Source organism: Hemitrygon akajei, chromosome 16 (assembly GCF_048418815.1).
Source record: "Hemitrygon akajei chromosome 16, sHemAka1.3, whole genome shotgun sequence".
Taxonomy (NCBI): domain Eukaryota; kingdom Metazoa; phylum Chordata; class Chondrichthyes; order Myliobatiformes; family Dasyatidae; genus Hemitrygon; species Hemitrygon akajei.
Window position 1 is genome coordinate 534,539 of NC_133139.1, and position 26,208 is coordinate 560,746.

The 26,208-nt window shown below is 43.0% G+C and overlaps 1 protein-coding gene across 1 annotated transcript in view; it reads right to left on the reverse strand.

The window, feature by feature from the left end:
- LOC140739678 (tyrosine-protein kinase JAK2-like) overlaps window positions 1-24,895 on the reverse strand; it is a 254,486-nt gene extending 229,591 nt beyond the window's left edge. Inside the window, exon 1 of the mRNA XM_073068052.1 lies at window positions 24,860-24,895. The gene's annotated coding sequence lies outside the window, so the exon portion shown is untranslated. The remainder of the gene's footprint in view (window positions 1-24,859) is intronic.
- Between the last annotated feature and the right edge of the window lie 1,313 nt (window positions 24,896-26,208).

Here is a 26,208-nt window from a genome sequence, read left to right on the forward strand (position 1 = left end):
CGCCAAACATTATGTGGATTTTCTGGTGTAGTCTGTTTTGTCATGTGCTTTTGTGATATAATTCTGGAGGAACATTGTCTCATTTTTTAAACTGCATTGCATTTGTGGTTTTTAAATGACAATAAACTGAATCTGAATCTGATTTCAATGAGATCCCCCCCCCCCCCACATTCTTCTGAATTCCAGCAAGTGCAGACCTAAAGTCATCAAACATTCCTCGTATGGTAACCCTTTCATTCCTGGAATCATCCTTCTAAACCTCCTCTGGACCCCCTCCAATACCAGCACATCTTTTCTAAGATGAGGGGCACAAAACTGTACAAAATATTCAAGGTGAGACCTCACTAGTGCCTTAAAAGCCTCAGCATCATATTGTTGCTCTTGTATTCCTGACCTCTTGAAATGAATGCTATCATGGCATTTGCCTTCTTCACCACCAACTCAACCTGCAAGTTAGCCTTCAGGATGTTCTGCACAAGGACTCCAAAGCTCCTCTCTCTGCATCTCAGAGTTTTGGATTTTCTCCCTGTTTAGAAAATAGTCTACACATTTATTTCTACTACCAAAGTGCATGACCAAGCATTTTCCAACATTGTATTTAATTTGCCACTTTGTTGCCCATTCTCCTAATCTGTCCAAGAACTTCTGCATCCTACCCATTTCCTCAACAATCTTCATATCATCTGCAATCTTGATCAGCTATTCTGGATTGGATGTTGTGCAATGAACAGGAATTGTTGAGAGAACTTATGGCAAAATAATTCTCTGGAGAAAGTGATCATAATTTGATCGAATTCACCCTGAAATTTGAGGAGAAGATAAAGTCAGATGGATCAATCAGCATGGTTTCCTAAATGGAAAATCTTGCCGATGAACTTGTTGAAATTCTTTGAGGAGATTTCACACAGGATAGATAAAGGGAATATAGTGGATGTTGTATATTTGGACTTTTAGAAGGCCTTTGTCAAGGTGCCTCACATGAGGCTGCTTACCAAGTTAGGGGCCCATGGTATTACAGGACAGTTACTGGCATGGTTAGAGCATTGGCTGATTGGCAGGAGACAGCAGTGGGAATAAAAGGATCATTTTCCCACAGAGGTTGGTGTTGGGGCATTTTCTTTTTATGCTGTATGTAAATGATCTAGATGATGGAATAGATTACTTTGTCGCTAAGTTTGCTGCTGATACAAAGATTGGTGGAGGGACAGCTAGTGTTGCAGAAACAGGTAAGCTGCAGAAGGACTTATGAGAATGGGCAAGAAAGTGGCAAATGAAATACAATGTTGGAAAATGTATGGTAATGCACTTTGGTAGTAGAAATAAATGTGCAATTTTCTAAACAGGGAGAAAATCCAAAAATCCGAGATGTAAAGAGACTTGGGAGTCTTTGTGCAGAACACCCACAAGGTTAACTTGCAGGTAGAGTCAGTGATGAGGAAGGCAAATGCAATGTTAGCATTATTTCAAGAGGTCTAGAATACAAGAGCAGGGACGTGATGCTAAGGCTTTATAAGGCATTTTATAATGCCTCACCTTGAGTATTGTGAACAATTTTGGGCTCCTGATCTAAGAAAAGATGTGCTGGCATTGGAGAGGGTTCAGAGGAGGTTCGCAAGGATGATTCCAGGAATGAAAGGGTTATCAAATGAGGAACATTTGATAACTCTGGGTCTGTACTCACTGGAATTTAAAAAGATGAGGGGGGATCTCATTGAAACCTTTCAAGTGTTGAAAGGCCTAGACAGATTAGCTGTGGAAAGGATGTTTCCCATGGTGAGGGAGTCTAGGACAAGAAGTCACAGCATCAGAATAGAGGAGTGTCCACTTAAAAAGAGATGCAGGGATATTTCTTTAGCCAGAGGCCGGTGAATTTGTGAAATTTATTACCACATGGAGGAGCCCAGGTCACAGAGCTTAATAGGTTCTTGATTGGGCAAAGGTTACAGGGAGAAGATGGGGAGTGGGTTGAGGAGGGTAAAAAGGTTTACATGAGAAAAGTTGTGCTGGATTGAATAACTTGTCATATGGAGAATGGATCGACTCGGCTTATACTCGCTGGAATTTAGAAGATTGAGGGGGGGGGGGTCTTATTGAAACGTATAAAAGTCTAAAGGGATTGGACAGACTAGATGCAGGAAGATTGTTCCCGATGTTGGGGAAGTCCAGAATGAGGAGTCACAGTTTAAGGATAAAGGGGAAGCTTTTTAGGACCAAGATGAGGAAAAACTTCTTCACACAGAGAGTGGTGAATCTGTGGAATTCTCTGCCACAGGAAACAGTTGAGGCCGGTTCATTGGCTATATTTAAGAGGAAGTTAGATATGGCCCTTGTGGCTAAAGGGATCGGGGGTATGGTGAGAAAGCAGGTACAGGGTTCTGAGTTGGATGATCAGCCATGATCATACTGAATGGCGGTGCAGGCTCAAAGGGCCGAATGGCCTACTCCTGCACCTATTTTCTATGTTTCTATGTTGCTATGAAGTGCATTTAATGGCACTGGGCCTGTATTCACTACAATTCAGCAGAATGGGTGTCTCCTTTTAGAACAGAGAACAGGAGGAATTTTTTTAGCCAGCTAATGGTGAATCTGTGGAATTCTTTGTCACAGTCAGCTGTGGAGGCCAAGTATTTATGTATATTTAAAGTAGAGTTTTATGGATTCTGGATCAGTCAGGACATGAAGGGATTTGAGGAGAAGGCAGGAGATTGGGACTGAGAGGAAAATTAGATCAGACCATAAGACCACAAGTCCATAAAACATAGGAGCAGAATTAGGCCATTCAGCTCATCGAGTCTGCTACGACATTCCATCATGGCTGATCCCGGATCCCACTCAACGTCATACACTTGCCTTCTCACAATATCCTTTGATGCCCTGACTGATCAGGAAACGATTAACTTCCACCTAAAATATGCCCATGGACTTGGCCTCCACCACAATCTATTGCAGAGCATTCCATAGATTTACTACTCTCTGGCTAAAAAAATTCCTCCTTACCACTGTTCTAAAGGGTCATCTCTCAATTTTGAGGCTGTCTCCTCTAGTTCTGCATACCCCCACTATAGGAAACTTCCTTTCCACATCACCCTATCTAGTCCTTTCAACATTCAGTAGATTTCAATGAGATACCCCAGCATTCTTCTAAATGCTAGTGAGTACAGGCCCAAAACTGGCAAACGCTTCTCGTATATTAACTCCTTCATTCGCAAAATCATCCTGGTGAACCTCCTCTAGATTCTCTGCAATGGCAATACATCCTTTCTGAGATATGGGGCACAAAACTGTTGACAATACTCCAAGTACAGGCTGACTAGCATATTATAAAGGCTCATAGAAACACAGAAAATAGGTGCAGGAGCAGGCCATTCGGTCCTTCGAGCCTGCTCCGCCATTCAGTATGATCATGGCTGATCATCCAACTCAGAACCCTGTACCTGCTTTCTCTCCATACCCCCGACCCCTTTAGTCACAAGGGCCATATCTAACTCCCTCTTAAATATAGCCAATGAACTGGCCTCAACTGTTTCCTGTGGCAGAGAATTCCACAGATTCACCACTCTCTGTGTGAAGAAGTTTTTCCTCATCTCAGTCCTAAAAGGCTTCCCCTTTATCCTTAAACTGTGACCCCTCGTTCTGGACTCCCCCAACATTGGAAACATGCATCTAGCCTGTCCAATCCCTTTAGAATTTTATACGTTTCAATAAGATCACCCCTCAATCTTCTAAATTCTAGTGAGTATAAGCCTAGTCGATCCAGTCTTTCTTCATATAAAAGTCCTGCCATCCCAGGAATCAATCTGGTGAACCTTCTCTGTACTCCCTCTATGGCAAGAATGTCTTTCCTCAGATTAGGGGACCAAAACTGCACACAATACTCCAGCTGTGGTCTCACCAAGGCCTTGTACAACTGCAGTAGAACCTCCATGCTCCTGTACTTGAATCTTCTTGCTATGAATGCCAACATACCATTTGCCTTTTTCACCGCCTGCTGTACCTGCATGCCCACCTTCAATGACTGGTGTACAATGACACCCAAGTCTCGTTGCACCTCCCCTTTTCCTAATCGGCCACCATTCAGATAATAATCTGTTTTCCTGTTCTTGCAACCAAAGTGGATGATCTTACATTTATCCACATTAAATTGCATCTGCCATGAATTTGCCCACTCACCTGACCTATCCAAGTCACCCCGCATCCTCTTAGCATCCTCCTCACAGCTAACACGGCCGCCCAGCTTTGTGTCATCTGCAAACTTGGAGATGCTGCATTTAATTCCCTCGAATGCAGCATCTCCAAGTAACTGACTATAGTAAATAACTGAGGTCCCAGCACTGAGCCTTGCGGTACCCCACTAGTCACTGCCTGCCATTCTGAAAAGGTCCCGTTTATTCCCACTCTTTGCTTCCTGTTTGCCAACCAATTCTCTGTCCACATCAATACCATACCCCCAAGAGTGTGCTTTAAGCTTGCACACTAATCTCCTGTGTGGGACCTTGTCAAAAGCCTTTTGAAAATCCAAATATACCACATCCACTGGCTCTTCCCTATCCACTCTACTAGTTACATCCTCAAAAATTCTATAAGATTCGTCAGACATGATTTTCCTTTCACAAATCCATGCTGACTTTGTCCAATGATTTCCCCTCTTTCCAAATGTGCTGCTATCTCATCTTTGATAACTGACTCTAGCATTTTCCCCACCGATGTCAGGCTAACCGGTCTACAATTCCCCTGGTTTCTCTCCCTCCTTTTTTAAAAAGTGGGTTACATTAGCCACCCTCCAATCCTCAGGAACTAATCCAGAATCTAAGGAGTTTTGAAAAATTATCACTAATGCATCCACTATTTCTTGGGCTACTTCCTTAAGCACTCTGGGATGCAGACCATCTGGCCCTGGGGATTTATCTGCCTTTAATCCCTTCAATTTACCCAACACCACTTCCCTACTAACATGCATTTCCCTCAGTTCCTCCATCTCACTAGACCCTCAGTCCCCTACTATTTCCGGAAGATTATTTATGTCCTCCTTCATGAAGGCAGAACCAAAGTAGTTATTCAATTGGTCTGCCATGTCCTTGTTCCCCATGATCAAATCACCTGTTTCTGACTGTAAGGGACCTACATTTGTCTTAACCAATCTTTTTCTTTTCACATATCTATAAAAGCTTTTACAGTCAGTTTTTATGTTCCCTGCCAGCTTTTTCTGATAATCTTTTCCTTTCCTAATCTAGCCCTTTGTCCTCCTCTGCTGGACTCTGAATTTCTCCCAGTCCTCAGGTGTGCCGCTTTTTCTGGCTAATTTGTATGTTTCTTCCTTGGAATTGATAGTGCCCCTAATTTCCCTCGTCAGCCATGGGTGCACTACCTTCCCTGGTTTATTCTTTTGCCAAACTGGGATGAACACTAGTTGTAGTTCATCCATGCAATCTTTAAATGGTTGCCATTGCATATCCACCATCAACTCCAAGTATCATTTGCCAGTCTATCTTAGCTAATTCATGTTTCATACCTTCAAAGTTACCCTTCTTTAAGTTCAGAAGCTTTGTTTCTGACTTAACTATGTCACTCTCCATCTTAATGAAGAATTCCACCATATTATGGTCACTCTTACCCAAGGGGCCTCGCACGACAAGATTGCTAACTAACCCTTCCTCATTGCTCAATACCCATCCTAGAATGGCCTGCTCTCTAGTTGGTTCCTCGACATGTTGGTTCAGAAAACCATCCCGGATACATTCCAAGAAATCCTCTTCCTCAGCACCCTTACCAATTTGGTTCACCCAATCTATATGTAGATTGAAGTCACCCATTATAACTGCTGTTCCTTTATTGCACGCATTTCTAATTTCCTGTTTAATGCCATCCCCAACCTCACTACTACTGTTAGGTGGCCTGTACACAACTTCCACCAGCGTTTTCTGCCCCTTAGTGTTATGCAGCTCTACCCATATCGATTCCACATCCTCCAGGCTAATGTCCTTCCTTTCTATTGCGTTAATCTCCTCTCTAACCAGCAATGCTACCCTACCTCCTTTTCTTTCCTGTCTTTCCCTCCTGAATATTGAATATCGCTGGATGTTGAGCTCCCATCCTTGGTCACCCTGGAGCCATGTCTCTGTGATCCCAACTATATCGTATTCATTAATAACTATCTGCACATTCAATTCATCCACCTTGTTACGAATGCTCCTCGCATTGACACACAAAGCCTTCAGGCTTATTTTTACAACATTCTTAGCCCTTATACAATTATGTTGAAAAGTGGTCCTTTCTGATTTTTTGCCTTGCATTTGCCTGCCTGCCACTTTTACTTTTCACCTTACTACTTTTTGCTTCTACCCTCATTTTACACCCCTCTGTCTCTCTGCACTTGTTCCCATCCCCCTGCCACATTAGTTTAAAGCCTCCTGAACAGCAGTAGCAAATGGTCCCCCTAGGACATTGGTTCCAGTCCAGCCCAGGTGCAGACCGTCCTGTTTGTACGGGTCCCACCTCCCCCAGAACTGGTTCCAATGCCCCAGAAATTTGAATCCCTCCCTCTTGTACCATTTTTCAAGCCATGTATTCATCTGAAATATCCTCCTATTTCTACTCTGACTAGCATGTGGCACTGGTAGTAATCCAGAGATTATTTCCTTTGTGGTCCTACTTTTTAGTTTATCTCCTAACTCCCTAAATTCACCTTGTAGGACCTCAATCCGTTTTTTTACTTATATCATTGGTACCTATGTGCACCACAACCACTGGCTGTTCACCCTCCCACTCCGGAATGTCCTGCAGCTACTCAGAAACATCCTTGACCCTTGCACCAGGGAGGCAACATACCATCCTGGAGTCTCATTTGCGGCCACAGAAATGCCTATCTATTCCCCTTACAATTGAATCCCCTATCACTATAGCTCTCCCACTCCTTTTCCTTCCCTCCTGTGCTGCAGAGCCACCCATGGTACCATGAACTTGGCTGCCGTTGCCTTCCCCTGATGAGACATCTCCAACAGTATCCAAAACAGTACATCTCTTTAGGAGGGAGATGACCTCAGGGGACTCCTGCACTACCTGCCTACTGCTACACTGTCTAGTGGCCACCCATTCTCTTTCTGCCTGTGGAGCCTTTACCTGTGGAGCCTTTACCTGTGGTGTGGCCAACTCACTGGACGTGCTATTCACGACTTTCTCAGCATCGCGGATGCTCCAGTATGAATCCAATCGCGGCTCCAGCCGCTCAATGCGGTCTGCCAGAAGCTGCAGCTGGACACACTTCCTGCACACACAGTCGTCAGGGACACTGGAAGTATCCCTGATTTCCCATATGCTGCAGGATGAACAAACTATGGGGCCGATCTCAGCTGACATGACCTACCCAATACGTTGCCTCAACTTTTGAAATGCTCTCTGTGGAGGCCATCATTATGTATATTTAAAGCAGAAATTGATTGATTCTTGATTGGTCAGGGCATGAAGGGATATGGGGAGAAGGCAGGAGATTTGGGCTGAATGGAAAATTGAATCAGACATGAAATGGTGGAGAATCAATGGTCCAAATTGCCTAATTATGCTCCTATATCTTATGTTTATCATGGTTGTGCACGAAGAACATGAGCACACAAAAAAATGGACTGCACAGGGAAGAAAAAAGATAAAAGTCAAGTTGCAGTTTCAAAAGGAGCATTAATTTGCATGCTGTGGATGAAAAGGCTGATAATGGAGAGTGGCACAGGACTAAGTGGCCTGAAGATATATAATGTGTAAATTGATAATAGACAAGCAATATGGCTAACAAATTAATTTAAATGGAATTGGGCACAGTCATTCCACAAAAAGATTTGAACAGTATTTCAAAGATATTCATCTGAACCCTGCAGATATCAAACAGAACTTATTTTGGAAAAAAGATAACTGCTCTGGGAATAACGTTCATAACAGTGAAATTGTAATGAGTTCTTCAGACCTATGTGGGGTGCCAGAGAGCACTGGCTCCAAGATTTTAACAGAATCACTTGGCAGGATCAGGTTTAATATCACCAGCAAATGTCACGGAACTTGATAGATTTGGAGCAGCAGTACAATGCAATACATGATAAATATAGAAAAATGTAATTTCAGTAAGTATACATATGAATATTAAATAGTTAAATTAAACTAGTGCAAAAACAGAAATAAAATGTAGTGAGGTAGTTTTCATAGGTTCAGTGTCCATTTAGAAATTGGATGGCAGATGGGACGAAGCTGCTCCTGAATTACTAAGTGCATCACTTCAGGCTTTTGTATCTTTTTCTTGATGGTAATAATGAGAAGACGGCACATCCTGTGTGGTGTGTGTCCCTAATGATGGATATTGCCTTCCTGAAGCACAACTTCTTGAAGATGCCTTGGACAGAGGCCAGTACCCATGATCAGCTGACTAATTTTACAACTTTCTGCAATTTATTTTGTTCTTGTGCAGTTGAACACCCAAACCAGATGGTGATGCAGCCAGTCAGAATGCTCTCCACGGTACATCTGTAGAAGTTTTCAAGTGTTTTTGGTGACAAATCAAATCTCCTCAGACTCTAATGAAATATAGTTGCTGTCTTGCCTTCTTTATAGCTGCATCAACATATTGCATCCAGATTAGATCCTCAGATCTTGACACCCAGGAACTTGAAATTGCTCACTCTCTCCATTTCTGATCTCTCAATGAGGATTGGTTAATTTTTCTTTGTCTCATCTTTCAGAAGTCCACAATCAGCTCTTTGGTCTTGCTGACGTTGTGTGTCAGGCTGTTTCTACGACACCATTCAACTAGCTGGTATACCTCGCTACTATATGCCCTCTCGTTGCCACTTGAGATTCTACCAATACTGGTTGGCAGAACACCTTAATTGATTACTCACCGTTTAATTAGTTATTAATACATGGATTTCAGTAAGGTGTTTGACAAAGTTCTCATGGGGGGCTAATCCAGAAGATTAAGATGCAACGTGTCTACAGTGAATTGGCTGTTTGGATTGGTAAAAGAACCCATAGGAAGAAGTGATATTAATGTGATCAAATTCACCTTAAAATTTGAGAAGGAAAAGCTAAAGCCAGATGTATCGGTATTACAGCAGAGTAAAGGAAATTACAGAGGGATGAGAGAGGAGTTGTCCAGAACTGATTGGGAAAGAACACTGGCAGGGATAATGGCAGAGCAGCAATGGCCAAAATTTTGGGAAGAAATTTGGAAGGCACAGAACATATACATCCCAACAATGAAGAAGTCTTCTAAAGGCAAGATGACACACCCATGGCCAACAAGGGAAGTCAAAACCAACTCAAAAGCCAAAGGGCATATAATCCAACAAAAATTAGTGGGAAGTTAAAAGATTGGGAAACTTTTAAAAACTACCAGAAGGCAATGAATAAAGACATTAAGATGGTAAAGATGGAATACGAAAATAAGCTAGCCAATAATATTGAAAAGGATACCAAAAGTTTCTTCAGACATATAAAGTTTAAAACAGAGGCAAGAGTGGATACCAGACCACTAGAAAATAATGCTGGAGAGGGAGTAATGGGGATAAGGAAATTGCAGATGAACTGAATAAGTATTTTGTATCAGTCTTCACTGTGGAATACACAAGGCAGTATGGTGGAAGCTCCAAGTGTCAAGGGTCATGAGGTGTGTAAAGTTACCATTACTAGGGAGAAGGTTCTTGGGAAACTGAAAGGTCTAAAGGTAGATGTTACCTGGATCAGATGTTGTATACCCAAAGGTTCTAAGAAGGTTGGTGTCATTCAATGTCTGTAGTGAGATGCTGAAGATGTTCTATAGGTCAGTTGTGGAGAGCGCCCTCTTCTTTGTGGTGGCGTGTTGGGGAGGAAGCATTAAGAAGAGGGACGCCTCACGTCTTAATAAGCTGGTAAGGAAGGCGGGCTCTGTCGTGGGCAAAGTACTGGAGAGTTTAACATCGGTAGCTGAGCGAAGGGCGCTGAGTAGGCTACGGTCAATTATGGATAACTCTGAACATCCTCTACATAGCACCATCCAGAGACAGAAGCAGTTTCAGCGACAGGTTACTATCGATGCAATGCTCCTCAGACAGGATGAAGAGGTCAATACTCCCCAATGCCATTAGGCTTTACAATTCTACCGCCAGGACTTAAGAACTTTTTAAAAGCTATTATTAATGCTTTTTGAGATAGTGATTTAGATGCATATCATATTTTTTACTGAGTTAAGTATTGTATGTAAGTAGTTTTGCTACAACAAGTGAATGGGACATTGGAAAAAAGTTGGATTTCCCCATGGGGATGAATAAAGTATCTATCTATCTATCAGAAAGAGGTGGCTGAAGAGATTGTGGAGGCATTAAAGATCATTCAAGAATTACTAGATTCTGGAATGGTACCAGAAGACTGGAAAATTACAAATGTCACTCCAGTCTTCAAGGAGGAATAGAGGCAAAAGAAAGGAAACTATTGGCCAGGTAACATGACCTGTTGTTGGGAAGATGTGATTGTTAAGGATGTGGTTTCACGGTACTTGGAGGCTTATGGTTTTCCTCAAGGGAAGATTTTGCCTGACAAAGCTGTTGGAATTCTTTGAAGAAATAACAAGCGGGCTAGATGAAGGAAAATCAGTTGATTTTGTGTACTTGAATTTTCAGACAGCCTTTGACAAGGTGCCCCACACAAGGTTGCTCAACAAGTTATGAGCCCATGATATTACAGGAAAGAAACTAGCACAAGTAGTAACTGATTGGCAGGAGGCAAAGAGTGAGAATAAAGGGAGCCTTTTCTGGTTGGCTGCCAGTGACTAGTGATGTTCCACAGGGGTCTGTGTTAGGACACATTCTTTTTATGTTATATATCAATGATATGGATGGATGGATTACAAATAGGAGAAAATTTGCAGATACTGGAAATCTGAGCATTCTCATCCAATCCACTCAGGCAAGTTCCTCTCTCATACCTCCAATTCCATTTATTACATTGCAATACTGACATTTGAGTTATGCTTCTCCCTCTCAAACTGCAGTATGAATTCATATTATGATCTATGTCTCCTAAGGATTGCTTTACATTAAGCTCCCTAAGATCTGGGTTATTACACAACACCAAATCTAAGATAACCTTTCCCCAAGTAGGTTCAAGCACAAACTGCTCTAAAAAGCCATCTCATAAGCATTCAACAAATTCCCTCTCTTGCAATCTGACATCAATTTATTTTTTCTAGTTCCTTACATATTAAAGTCCCCCATTACAATTATGATATTACCCTTATTACATGCCTTTTCCAGCTCCCTTTGCAATCTCAACCCCACATCTTAGCTTCTTTTCGGAGACCTATGTATGATTCCCATAATGTTTTTTCTTACCTTTGCAGTTTAACTTGTCTGGATAATGGAGCAGGGATCCATTTGCAGACCCAGTACTGTGCCCACAGTGATATTAATTGAGTAACAAATCCCAAGGTGCAAACAAAGTCAACATCAAAGTTCAGGCAGAGATCAAAACATCCAGAGAAATCCAAAAACCAGAATCAGAAAACAGGCAGAGTCAATATTCAGACAGAGTACAGATACAAATGCTGGAAAGGCTCAGGAAAATTCACTGGCACAATCTAGCAACAAACAGGTGAAAACACAGGTCTGAAATACACTGAGCAATAAACAGAGAGGCAGATGATAGGTGGAGCACAATGAGATACAGGTGGCAGCAATACAGGTAATAACAAGAAGCAGATAAGAGACAGAGTACTCAGTAATACAGAGGACAAAGTAGAGCTGGAGTGCACAGACTGACAGCTAGGGGAAATCACACAAAAAGACAGAGTTCAACTGGAGGTACTGACATAACTCTACCCACAAAGATTCAACATTCCTTACATTCATGTTACATCCATCATCTTTGTCCCTATGTCACCTCTTTCTTAAAGCTCTAATTTCATCTTTACTAACACTTGCTGCATGTGGTGGTGGTAGAATTGGTTGAAACAGGGCCGCGATATGAATGCTTCCTCCTTGGCCTTGCACCACTGCTGTACAACATCTACACGAATGACCAACCTGTAGATGATGTCACATGCTGTTTTATATATGCTGATGACTTATGCATCACTGCCCAAAGCACTGATATTAACACTGTGGAGAAAATGCTTTCTGAGGCCTTGGAGGGACTAACATCCTATTATGAAGAAAACCACCTTCGTGCAAACTCATCAAAGACGCAAGTTTGTGCTTTCTACCTCAGGAACCGTGAAGCCAACTGACAGCGTAAAGTAAGCTGGTGTGGTGCAACACTGACGCATTGCGAGCACCCTACTTACTTAGGAGTCACCCTTGACAGATGCTTCACTTTCAAGAACCACATCAATAAGACAAAGGCAAATGTGAGCACATGAAACAACATCCTGAATAAGCTCACTAACACAAAAAGGGGAGCAAGCTTGAAAACATTGCAAGCCAGTGCACTTGCCCTTTGCTATTCCACTGCCGAATATGCCTGCCCTGCATGGGAAAGATCTACTCATATTATGAAGATGGATGTTGTTCTGAATGCAAGCTACCAACTTATCACAGGTTGTTTAAAACCAACAAACACCAACAGCCTATATATCCTGATGGGTATCGCTCTCCCTGATAGAAGAAGAACGGTAGCCAGCAAGAAAGAACCACTCCGTCAAACATCAGATGAGAGGCACCCTCTACATGGTCATGCACCCACACCCAGCCGCCTAAAGTCAAGGAAGAGCTTCATGAACGGTGTTGTTCCATTAAATCCACCCCATCTGAAGCTCGTATCACCTTGCGGAAAGCCAGTCTCAAACAACCCCCAACAATGGAAATTCCATCGGATGAAAGCTTCCCCCAGGAGCTAATTGCAACTGGGCAACCCGGAAGTACCTTAACAAACTAAGGACTGGTGTAGGTCATTCAAAGGTATCACTAAGCAAATGGGGATATACAACCAGCCCAACAACTTGTGAATGTGGAAATGAGCCACAAACTATGCAACATCTCCTGCAATGCCTATCGCCAGAGGAACCCTGTACTGTTGCAGATCTTGCTGAGTTCAACAACAAGGCACAAAAATGTGTCCAGTTCTGGCTGGACCATGTATAGACTGTCTGTGGACGCGATAAGAAGAAAGAGACACCACTACCTCTGCTTCTTGCTTGTCCTTTTGATACAAAGTAGATCCTTTGGTTAAGCTCCCAATTATGGTCTTCTTTGAGCCATAACTCAGTGATGCCCACAATGTCATACAGACCAATCTCTAATTGTGCCTCAAGTTCATCCACCTTATTCTAAATGCCACTCACATTTAAGTACAGCACCTCAGTCCTGCATTCTTCACCATTTATATTTTGCCTCTGTGGTACAATCTAACTCTCTGCTCTATCTACTTTTGTACCCAATCATTGGCTTGACCTTCCTTACATTCATGTTACATCCATCATCTCTTTGTAATCCAGCTGGGTCTTCCTCAGCTCCTTAACAAACAAGGGAAAACCTCCAGATGTTGGAAATCCAAGCAACACACAAATGCTAGGATGGCAAAGTGAGAGTGAGCAAATTTGTAAGGCTGTTATCTTTGACCTACCAGGTAATTAAAAATTCCTGAACTCATTCAGTAAAGTAAACTGATCAAAGCTCACAAAACAGTACAATTCAAGTTATTTTAATAGCGCATTGCACCTAAAAAATAATCTGCTCTCTGTTCAGCACAATGGTCCTTTTAATTTTTAACATTCCTCAAATCGATGTCAGATGAATTTCATGCCATCTTGCACTGACCACGGCCATTGTAACCTGCCCACCGGTCTCTTGTAAACTGTTCCATTCTGTCCTATGCCTTCCTTGTTTATAAACAAACTTCCCCTATAGGACTTGTGATAGCCTAGTTCAAGCAAAACCATCTTCACCTTAATCTTGTCATGGAGCTTAGAAAAAAAATTAGAAAAATAGAGGGCTATTGGTAACCCTACATAATTTCTATAGTAAATACATGTTTGGCTGAAGGGCCTGTATTGTGCTGCAGGTTTTCTATGTTTCTATGTTGGTCTCTGAAATAGATCCATAGAACATTACAGCACAGAAACAGGCCTTTTGGCCCTTCTTGTCTGTGCCGAACCATTTCTCTGCCTAGTCACACTGACCTGCATCTAGACTATATCCCTCCATACCCCTCTCATCCATGTACCTGTCCCAAGTTTTTCTTAAATGTTAAAAGTGAGCCTGCATTCACCAATTCAACTGACAGGTCAGTCCACACTCTCACTACTCTCTGTATGAAGAAGCTCCCCCTAATGTTCCCTTTAAACTTTTCCCTTTTCACCCTTAATCCATGTCCTCTGGTTTTTTTCTCCCCTAGCCTCAGTGGAAAAAGCCTGCTTGCATTTACTTTATCTATACTCATCATAATTTTATACACCACTATCAAATCTCCCCTCATTCTTCTATGCTCCAGGGAATAAAGTCCTAACCTATTCAACCTGTATACTAATCTGTAAGGGGTTCCATGACCTCACTACTTGTTTGCTTTATTTCCATAGACTCCTTGCCAGTTTCCTTAGTAAATACAGATGCAAAAAACCCATTTAAGATCTCCCCCATTTCTTTTGCTTCCATACATAGCCGACTACTCTGATCTTCAGGAGGACCAATTTTATCCCTTACTATCTTTTTGCCCTTAATATACCTGTAGAAGCTCTTAGGATTATCCTTCACCTTGACTGCCAAAGCAACCTCATGTCTTCTTTTAGCCTTCCTGATTTCTTTCTTAAGTATTTTCTTGCACGTTTTATACTCCTCAAGCACCTTATTTGCTCCTTGTTGCCAATACCTGTCATACATCTCTCTATTCTTCTTTATCAGTTCCAAAATCCCTTGAAAACCAAGGTTCCTTATTCTTGTTCACTTTGCCTTTAATCCTGACAGAAACATACAAACTCTGCAATCTCAAAATTCCTCCTTTGAAGGCCTCCCACTTACCAATCACATCCTTGCCAGAGAACAACCTGTCCCAATCCACACTTTTTAGATCCTTTCTCTTCAAATTTTTCCAGTTTAATACCTCAACCCGAGGACCAGATCTATCTTTATCCATAACCAAGTTGAAACTAATGGCGTTATGATCACTAGACCCAAAGTGATCACCTACACACACTCTGTTACTTGTCCTAACTCGTTTCCTAATAGGAGATCTAATATTGCATCCTTTCTAGTCGGTACCTCTATATATTGATTTAGAAAACTTTCCTGAACACATTTTACAAACTCTAACCCTTCTAAACCTTTAACAGTGTGAGAGTACCAATCAATATGTGGAAAATTAAAATCCCCTACTATCACAACTTTATGTTTCCTGCAGTTGTCTGCTATCTCTCTGCAGATTTGCTCCTCCAATTCTCGCTGATTATTGGGTGGTCTATAATACAACCCCATTAATGTGGTCATACCTTTCCTGTTTCTCAGCTCCATCCATATGGCCTCGGTAGACAAGCCCTCTAATCTGTCCTGCCTGAGCACTGCTGTAGCATTTTCCCTGACTAGCAATGCCAGCCCCCCCCCCCCCCCCCCACCCTTCAACCCTCTGCCTCTATCACGTCTGAAACATCAGAACCCTGGAACATTAAGCTGCCAGTCCTGCCCCTCCTGTAGCCAAGTTTCACTAATGGCTACAATGTCATAATTCCATTTGTCAATCCACGCCCTCAGCTCATCTGTCTTCCCCACAATACTCCTCGCATTGAAATAGACACACCTCAGAATATTATTACCACCACACACAACCCTTCGAATTCTGACTTTGCATGAACTTTTAAGATAATTTATTTTCACCCCTGCTCCACTATATGCTCTGGCACTCTGGTTCCCATCCCCCTGCAAATCTAGTTTAGATCCCCTCCCAATAGCACTAGCAAACCTCCCTGCAAGGATATTGGTCCCCCTGTAGTTCAGGTATAACCCATCTCTCTTGTACAGGACCCACCTGCCCCAGAAGAGGTCCCAATGATCCAAAAATCTGAAACCCTGTCCTTTACACCAGTTCCTCAGCCACGAGTTCATCCTCCAGAGCATCCTACTCTTACCCTCATTGGCACGTGGCACAGGCAGCAATCCTGAGATTACTACACTCGAGGTCCTGCTTTTTAACTTCCTACCAAGCTCTCTATGCTCATTCTTCAGGACCTCCTCACTCTTTCTTCCTACGTCATTGGTACCGATGTGTACCATGACATCTGGTTGCTCACCCTCCCACTTTAGCACGCTGTGCATGCAATCAGAGACATCCCTGAATCTGGCACCCGGGAGGAAACAAACCATCCAGGAGTCTCTGTCACGACCACAGAACCTCCTGTCTGTACCTCTAACTATCTCCTCTTCTTCCACCCTCTCTTCTGCACTGCAGAACCAGACTCAGTGCCAGAGATCCGGCTGCCACAGATTGTCCCAGGTAAGTCATCCCCCCCCCCCCCCCCCCACAGTATCCAAATCAGTATACTTGTCGTTGAGGGAAATGACCACAGGGGAACCCTGCTCTGCCAGCCCTTTCCCCTTCCCTCGCCTGACGGTAACCCAATTACCTGTGCCCTGCTCCTTTGACGTAGCTACCTCCCTGAAACTACTATCTATAAACTCCTCATTCTCCCGAATGATCCGGAGGTCATCCAGCTCCTGCTCCAGTTCCCTAACACGGTTTGTTAGGAGCTGCAGCTGGATGCACTTCTTGCAGGTGTCATTTTCAAGGAGATTGGAGGTCTCTCTGGCTTCCCACATCCTGCAAGAGGAGCATTCCAACATTCTGCTTGGCATTAGCTAAACTTACTAGTTAAAAAAAGAAATCAAGTGAGAAAAAAGCATAACAACACAACTTACCACCATTTTCTCAGAAGGTCATGTGACTTGATATTTCATTATATCTAATGACATAACCAGATATATTGATGATTTATCAGAATTTTGTAAGGCTTCTAAGTAAGTTTCAGTCAAGGAGCTATTGGGAATCAGAATCAGAATCAGGTTTAATATCACCAGCACATGTCATGAAATTTATTAACTTTGCACAGCAGTACAATGCAATACACGATAATAGAGAGAATAAAAGAAAACTGTGAATCACAGTAAGTGGAAATAAAAGTAGTGAGGTAGTGTTCATGGGTTCAATGTTCATTTAGGAATTGTATGGCAGAGGGGAAAAAACTGTCCCTGAATCGCTGAGTGTGTGCCTTCAAGTTTCTGTACCTTAGGCTGTAGGTCAGTCTATGTCATAAAACCATGAGACCATAAGATATAGGAGCAGAAGTAGGCCATTCAGCCCATCAAGTATGCTCCGCCATTCAATCATGGGCTGATCCAAATTTTCCCGTCATCTCCACACCTCTGCCTTCTGACCATACCCTTTTGATTCCCTGGCTAATCAAGAACCTATCCATCTCTGTCTTAAATGCACCCAATTACTTGGCCTCCACAGCCACGTGTGGCAACAAATTTCACAGATTTACCATCCTCTGACTAAAGCAATTTCTCCATATTTCTGTTCTAAATAGATGTCCTTCAATCCTGGAGTCGTGCCTTCTTGTCCTAGACTCCCCTACCATGGAAAATAACTTTGCCGTATCTAATCTGTTCAGGCCTTTTAACATTCAGAATGTTTCTATGAGATCCCTCTTACTCTCCTGAACTCCAGGGAATACAGCCCAAGAGTTGCCAGTCGTACCTCATACAGTAACCCTTTCATTCCTGGAATCATTCTTGTGAATCTTTTCTGAACCCTCTCCAATGTCAGTAAACCCTTTCAAAAATGATGAGCTCAAAACTGCACACAATACTCCAAGGCTGGTCTCACGAGTGCCTTATAGAGCCTCAACATCACATCCCTGCTCTTAGATTCTATATCTCTGGAAATGAGTGCCAACATTGCATTTGTCTTCTTCACCACCAACTCAACCTTTAGGGTATCCTGCACAAGGACCCCCAAGCCCCTTTGCATCTCTGCATTTTGAACTCTTTCCCCTCTAAATAATAGTCTGCCCTTTTATTTCTTCCATCAAAGTGCAAGACCATATACATTCCAACATTGTATTTCATTTGTCACTTCTTTGCCCATTCCCCTAAACTATTTAAGTCTCTTTGCAGGCTCTCTGTTTCCTCAACACTATCCACTCCTCCACCTACCTTTGTATTATCGGCAAATTTAGCCACAAACCCATTAATCGCATAGTCCAAATCATTCCCATAACAGGCAGTGATGCAGCCAGTCAGGATACTCTCAATTGTGCTCCTGTAGAAAGTTAACATAGAACATAGAACAATACAGCACAGTACAGGACCTTTGGCCCACAATGTTGTGCTGACCCTTAAACACTCCCATATAACCAACCACCTTAAATTCCACCATGTACCTGTCTGGTAGACTCTTAAATTTCACTACTGTATCTGTTTCCACCACTGACTCAGGCAGTGCATTCCATGCACCGACCACTGTCTGAGTAAAAAACCTTCCTCTAATATTCCCCTTGAACTTTCTACCTCTTACATTAAAGCCATGTCCTCTTGTATTGAGTAGTGGTGCCCTGGGGAAGAGGCGCTGACTGTCTACTCTGTCTATTCCTTTTAATATCTTGTATATCTCTATCATGTCTCCTCTCATCCTCCTTCTCTCCAGAGAGTACCCTAGCTCTCTTAATCTCTGATCATAATGCATACTCTCTAAACCAGGCAGCATCCTGATAAATCTCCTCTGTACCCTTTCCAATGCTTCCACACCCTTCCTATAGTGAGGCAACCAGAACAGTACTCCAAGTGTGGCCTAACCAGAGTTTTATAGAGCTGCATCATTACATCATGATTCTTAAACTCTATCCCTCCACTTATGAAAGCTAACACTTCATAAGCTTTCTTAACTACGCTATCTACCTGTGAGGCAACTTTCAGGGATCTGTAGATATGAACCCCCAGATCCCTCTGCTCCTCCACACTTCCAAATTTCCCGCCATTTACTTTGTACTCTGCCTTGGAGTTTGTCCTTCCAAAGTTTACCACCTCACACTTCTCCAGGTTGAACTCCATCTGCCAATTCTCAGCCCACTTCTGCATCCTATCAATGTCTCTCTGTAATCTTCAACAATCCTCAACACTATCCACAACACCACCAACCTTTGTGTCATCTGCAAACTTGCCAACTCACCCTTCTACCCCCACATACAGGTTGTTAATAAAAATCACGAAAAGTAGAGTTCCCAGAACTGATCCTTATGGGACACCACTAGTCACAACCCTCCAGTCCGAAAGAACTCCCTCCACCACAACCCTCTGCTTTCTGCAGGAAAGCCAATTCTGAATCCACCTGGCCAAACTTCCCTGGATCCCATGCCTTCTGACTTTCTGAATAAGCCTACTATGTGGAACCTCGTCAAATGCCTTACTAAAATCCATGTAGATCACATCCACTGCACTACCCTCATCTATATGCCTGGTCACCTCCTCAAAGAACTCTATCAGGCTTGTTAGACATGACCTGCCCTTCACAAAGCCATGCTAACTGTCCCTGATCAGACCATGATTCTCTAAATGCCCATAGATTGTATCTCAAAGAATCTTTTCCAACAGCTTTCCCACCACAGACATAAGGCTCACTGGCCTATAATTACCCGGACTATCCCTACTACCTTTTTTGAACAAGGGGACAACATTTGCCTCCCTCCAATCCTCCGGTACCATTCCCGTGGACAATGAGGACATAAAGATCCTGGCCAGAGTCTCAGCAATCCCTTCCCTCGCCTCATGGAGCAGCCTGGGAATATTCCATCAGGCCAGGGGACTTATCTGTCCTAATGTATTTTAGCAACTCCAACACCTCTTCTCCCTTAATATCAACATGCTCCAGAACATCAACCTCACTCATATTGTCCTCACCGACATCAAGTTCCCTCTTGTTGGTGAATACCGAAGAGAAGTATTCATTGAGGACCTTGCTCACTTCCACAGCCTCCAGGCACATCTTCCCACCTTTATCTCTAATCAGTCCTACCTTCACTCCTGTCATCCTTTTGTTCTTCACATAATTGAAGAATGCCTTGGGGTTTTCCTTTACCCTGCTCACCAAGGCCTTCTCATGTCTCCTTCTTGCTCTTCTCAGCCCCTTCTTAAGCTCCTTTCTTGCTACCCTATATTCCTCAATAGACTCATCTGATCCTTGCTTCCTAAACCTCATGTATGCTGCCTTCTTCCACCCGATTAGATTCTCCACCTCACTTCACCCTACCATTCTTTATCTTCCTCACCAGGACAAATTTATCCCTAACATCCTGCAAGAGATCCCTAAACATCGTCCACATGTCCATAGTACATTTCCCTGCAAAAGCATCATCCCAATTGACACCCACAAGTTTTAGCCTTATAGCCTCATAATTTGTCCTTCCCCAATTAAAAATTTTCCTGTCCTCTCTGATTCTATCCTTTTCCATGATAATGTTAAAGGCCAGGGAATGGTGATCACTGTCCCCCAGATGCTCACCCACTGAGAGATTTGTGACCTGACCCGGTTCGTTACCTAATACTAGATCTAGTATGGCATTCCCCCTAGTCGGCCAGTCAACATACCGTGACAAGAATCCATCCTGGACATGCTTAACAAACTCTGCCCCATCTAAATCATTGGAACTGATCAGGTGCCAATCAATATTAGGGAAGTTAAAGTCACCCATGATAACAACCTTGTTATTTTTGCACCTTTCCAAAATCTGCCTCCCAATTTGCTCCTCAGTATCTCTGTTGCTACCAGGGGGCCTATAGAATACTCCCAATAGAGAAACTGGTCCCTTCCTGTTCCTGACTTCTACCCATACTGGCTCAAAAGAGAATCCTGCTACATTACCCACCCTTTCTGTAGCCGTAATAGTATCCCTGACAAGTAATGCCACCCCTCCTCCCCTTCCCCCCTCCCATCCCTTTTAAAGCACTGAAATCCAGGAATATTGAGAATCTATTCCTGCTCTGGTGCCAGCCAAGTCTCTGTAATGGCCACTACATCATAATTCCATGTATGTATCCAAGCTTTTAGTTCATCACATTTGTTCCTGATGCTTCTTGCATTGAAGTACACGCATTTTAGCCTTTCAACCTTACTACCTTTAGACCCTTTATTCTGTTTCTCTTTCCTCAAAGCCTCTTTATATGTTAGATCTGGCTTTACTCCATGCACTATACTTGCAGCTCTCGCATGACCTTTATCCTCCTCCACCTCACTATCTGCTCTAACATTCTGGTTCCCCTCCCCCTGCAAATCTAGTTTAACCCCCCCTGAGCAGCACTAGCAAACCTTCCCGCAAGGATGTTAGTCCCCCTTCAGTTCAGCTGCAGCCCGTCCTTTCAGAACAGGTCCCACCTTCCCTGGAACAAAACCCAATTGTCCAGAAACATGAAGCCCTCCCTCCTGCACCAACTCCTTAGCCACGTATTTAGCTGCATTATCTTCCTATTTCTAGCCTCACTAGCACATGGCACAGGGAGCAATCCTGAGATTGCAACCCTGGAGGTCCTGTCCTTCAACTTTGCACCTAACTCCCTAATTTCTCTTTGCAGGACCTCCTCCTTCTTCTTATCCACGTCATTGGTCCCTACATGGATCATGACATCTGGCTGCTCACCCTCCCTCTTGAGAACACTGAGAACTCGATCCGAGATATTGCAGACCCTGGCACCAGGGAGGCAACAGACCATCCGGGATTCTTGATCTCTTCCACAGAACCTCTTATCTGTCCCCCTAACTATCAAATCCCCTATCACTACTGCTCTCCTCTTTTCCCTCCTTCTCTTCTGAGCTGAGGGTCCAGTCTCGGTGCCAGAGACGCAACCACTGCAACTTGTCCCTGGTAGGTCGTCCCCACCAACAGTATCCAAAACGGTATTCTTATTATTGATGGGAACAGCCACGGGGTGCTCTGTTCATTCTGTCTATTCCCCTTCCCTCTCCTGAATGTCACCCAGCTACCTGCCTCCTATTTATTTCTGCCTCTGCCTCCTGAATGATTCAAAGTTCATCCAGCTCCAGCTCCAGTTCCCTAACACGGTTTGTCAAGAGCTGCAAATTTCTTAGGATTTGGGTGCCCATACCAAACTTCCTCAACCATCTAAGGTGAAAGAGTCACTGTTGTACCTTTTTCACCACACAGCTGGTGTGTACAGACCTTGTGATGTCCTCGGTGATGTGGGTGCTGAGGAATTTAAAATTGTTTATCCTCTCAACTCCAGATCCATTGATGTCAATAGAGGTTAGCCTGTCTCCATTCCTCCTGTAATCCACAACTCCTTTGTTTTTGAGACATTGAGGGAGAGATTGTTTTCTTGACACCACTATGTTAGGGTGATGACTTCTTCCCTGTAGGCCACCTTGTTATTGTTTGAGATAAGGCTAATGAATGTAGTGTCCTCTGCAAATTTAATTAGCAGATTAGAGCTGTGGCCTATTTTGTCACGTGCCTCCAGATACTCCGTAATCTCATCCCTAACAATCGATTCCAACAACTTCCCAACCACTGATGTCAGGCTAACAGGTCTATAGTTTCCTTTCTGCTGCCTCCCACCCTTCTTAAATAGCAGAGTAACATTTGCAATTTTCCAGTCACCCAGTACAATGCCAGAATCTATCAATTCTTGAAACATCATTGATAAGGCCTCCACAGTGTCTCCAACTACTTCCTTCAGAACCTGAGGTTGCATTCCATCAGGTCCTGGGGATTTATCCACCCTCAGACCATGTCTTAAAACCAATACAAAAAAGATGAATAACAACAAAAAGAAACACAAAATAAGCTCAGGAAGTTTAATGAGAAAGGCTCTTTGACCTAAAGCAAATAAACTGGGGCAACTCCAAGGATACTTTGCAACTGAAATATACAACATTATGAAGGTCTCAGAGAGAGTAAATAAGAACAAGGAGCAGGAGTAGGCCCGTCAAGCTTATTCCCCATTCTATGAAGTCATGGCTGATCTGGCCGTGGACTCAGCTTCACCTACATGCCTTTTCCCAAGAACCCTTTTATGCAAGAATCTATCTAACTATGACTAAATGCATTTAATGTGGTAGCTTCTACTGTTTCCCTGGAAAGACAATCCCACAGATTCACTACTCTCTGGGAAATGGAGTTTAACCCAGAAAATTTGAAGTAATTCACTCTTGAAGGTCAAGCTTGAAGGCAGAGCACAAGATTAGTGGCAATATTCTCAGCAGTATGGAAGATCAGAGGGATCTTGGGGTTCACGTCCATAGATACTTTAACTTTGCCTCATAAGTTAATAGGGTGGCTAAGAAGGTATATGGTATGTTAGCCTTCATTAGTTGGGGGATTGAATTCAAGAGCTGCAAAGTTGCACGGTTAGACCACACTTGGAGTATTGTGTTCAGTTTTGGTCTCATTATAGGAAGGATTTGGAAGCTTTAGAGAGGGTGCAGAGGAAATTTATCTGGATACAGCTAGGATTAGAGAATGTGTTTTATGAGGATAGGTTGAGCGAGCTAAGGCTTTTCTCTTTGGAGTAAAGGAGAATAAGAGGTGACTTGATAGAGAGGTATAATATTATAAGAGGCATAGATCGAGTGGAGAGCCAGCACCTCTTTCCCAGGACAGCAATGGCTAATAAGTGAGGACATAATATTAAGGTGATTGGAAGAAAGTATAAAGGGGGGATGTCAGAGGTAGGTTTTTTTTTACACAGAGGCTGCAAAGTGCCTGGAATGCATTGCCAGGTGTGGTAGTACAGGCAGATGCATTAGGGACAGTACAGCAGTCTCCAGATAGAGTGAAAGTGAGCTAATGAAATAATGGGAAGCTCGGGGTCTGAGTACAGTTACAAAGTGATTTTTCCTGTCTGTAACCCTTTATCCAAACTGAAGAAGAGAAGTTTTTTTTACTTATGACATCAGCGAACAACACAACCAAGGATGGCATTCTTCAGATGATTCACAAAACTACTCTTCACTTTGTTTCACAAGCAAAAGAAAATCTGCAGATGCTAGAAATCCAAGCAACACACACAAAATGCTGGAAGAACTCAGCAAGTCAGGCAGCATCATGGAAAAGAGTAAACAGTTGATATTTCAGGCTGAGACTGGGAAAGGTCTTGGCCCAAAACAATGACTCTATTGTTTTCCATAGATGCTGTCTGGCTTGCTGAGTTCTTCAGCATTTTGTGTGTGTTGCTTTCACTTTTGTAACAATTACCCAACAGGCTGGTAGATGTTTAGGGGAAAAGGAGATCCAGCCACTCACCAACCCCACCTCCCGTACACACAGGTGCTGTGGGAATCAAGTTTATGCCGCGCGTACACACACAATATCAAACTCACACCAGATACCGTTACGGAATACACTTTAAAGAGTTTACTAAAACTAAAAGAGTACTAGGCAATACAATATATATATGAAAGAAAAGAAAAAACAAAAAAGGCGCCAAACTTATCAAAGTCCAAACCACTTCGTGCACAACCGTTGGAGCTCAATTACTGAAGTCTTCTGGCCACCATTCGATCCCCTCCGAACTCCTCGACTCGCAGCTCAGGACCACCCGAAGTGGTCAACCAAGCACATCTATTGTCGTCTCCTCTCCTCAGGGTACCTCCTGGCCTTGGACCCCCGCTTGGGGTCTGTTCCTCGCCCAGTTTACAGCATAGCGTCCTCTCTCTCTCACCTCCTCGCGCCGACTCCCCAAAAGCCCGCCAACAATAGTTTACAGACTCAGAAGAAAGAACAACATTAATCCCAATTGGTTAACAAAGGAATACAATTCTCGTTATCAGTAAATTTTAACCCAAACAAGCTTCCAGCACTCTCTCGCAACAAAGAAGCATTCCTACTTTTAACAAAACAAAGAAGCCATTCTGAGTAACATACACAGTAACAATGAAAAAGAAGATACCCCCTTTACACTTTGTTTACATCATCTTTTTCTTTCAGGTGTGGCTCTGCTACTGTTGGAGCTTGTGAGCTATATTCTCATTGTGTGTTTTCGGGCTGATTGAGTGATTTGGTGCTTTGCTGTCCTTGAGGGAGATCAGCCAGGTTTCAAGCGAAGTGTGATTGCATTTCTCACCAGATCCTCTAGTTAAAGTGTTGAGGAAGACAGAAATTAGCGAGGGACAAGAACAGAGGGTGGGCAGTTGTTCAATGCCGTAAAGTGTTGAGGAAGACTGAAATTAGTGAGGACAAGAGCTGGGGTGGGCAGCTGTTCAATGCCGTCTACCTGCATGTGAATGGTCTTTCTTGCCCTCTCACTTGGTGCTGCCAGAGGATGGTGCTGGAGTCATGGGTCTTGAGCACAGTTTAGTCAGCATGGTTTGTGGCTTTCATTCTGCAGTTCACATTATGATGTGTTTCTGCTTTCTTGTTGCTCCTTTTTCTGGTGCTGTTTTGAGTGTGTTTGATCGGGGGTGGGGGGGTGGGTGGTTAGTGGACTAGTGCTGTGGCCTGCAGGTAGCAAGCAACACAGAAATGGATTGAATTGAATATGCCAGGACACTTTTGATGTCTTTGTGAGTTGATGCTTTGTATTCTGTGCTTTTCACTTTTTTTTTGCCTTTTGGGTGGTTCATTCTTTTTTGTGTGTGTTGTGGGTTTGATGTTTTTCTTTTAATGAGTTCCTTGGTTTTCTTTGTTTTGTGGCTGTCTGTGGGAAGATAAATCTTAGGGTTGTATACTACATACATACTTTGACAATAAATATACTTTGAACTTGAACTTGTCTAAATTAAATTCTTGGGAAGTGTAGGTTCTTCAAGAGTGAAATTTTGAGAGTATGATGCTTATATGTGACTCAGAATAAAAGGCAAAGATAACAGTTATAGGGAACCTTGGTTTTCAAGCGACATTGAGACCTAGGTTAAGAAAAAAAAGGTGCATTGCAGGAAGAGGCAGGCAGGAACAAATGAGGTGCTGCTTATGGAGAATAAGATATGCAATAGAACACTTAAGAAAGAAATCAAGAGGGCTAAAAGAAGGCATAAGGTTGTCTTAGCAGACAAGGTGAGTGAAAATCCCAAGGGATTCTACAGATACCTTAAGAGTAAAAGGATTGCAAAAGACAAAATTGGTCCTCTGGAAGATCAGAATGGTAATCCATTGAATCATTCAGTCTGTGCTTGTGCTCCCAGAGTAGAGTGAACCACATTGTGAACACTTGATCAGATGAAGTACAAGTGGATTACTTTTTCACCTAGAAAGACTGTATATATTAATGGATGGCG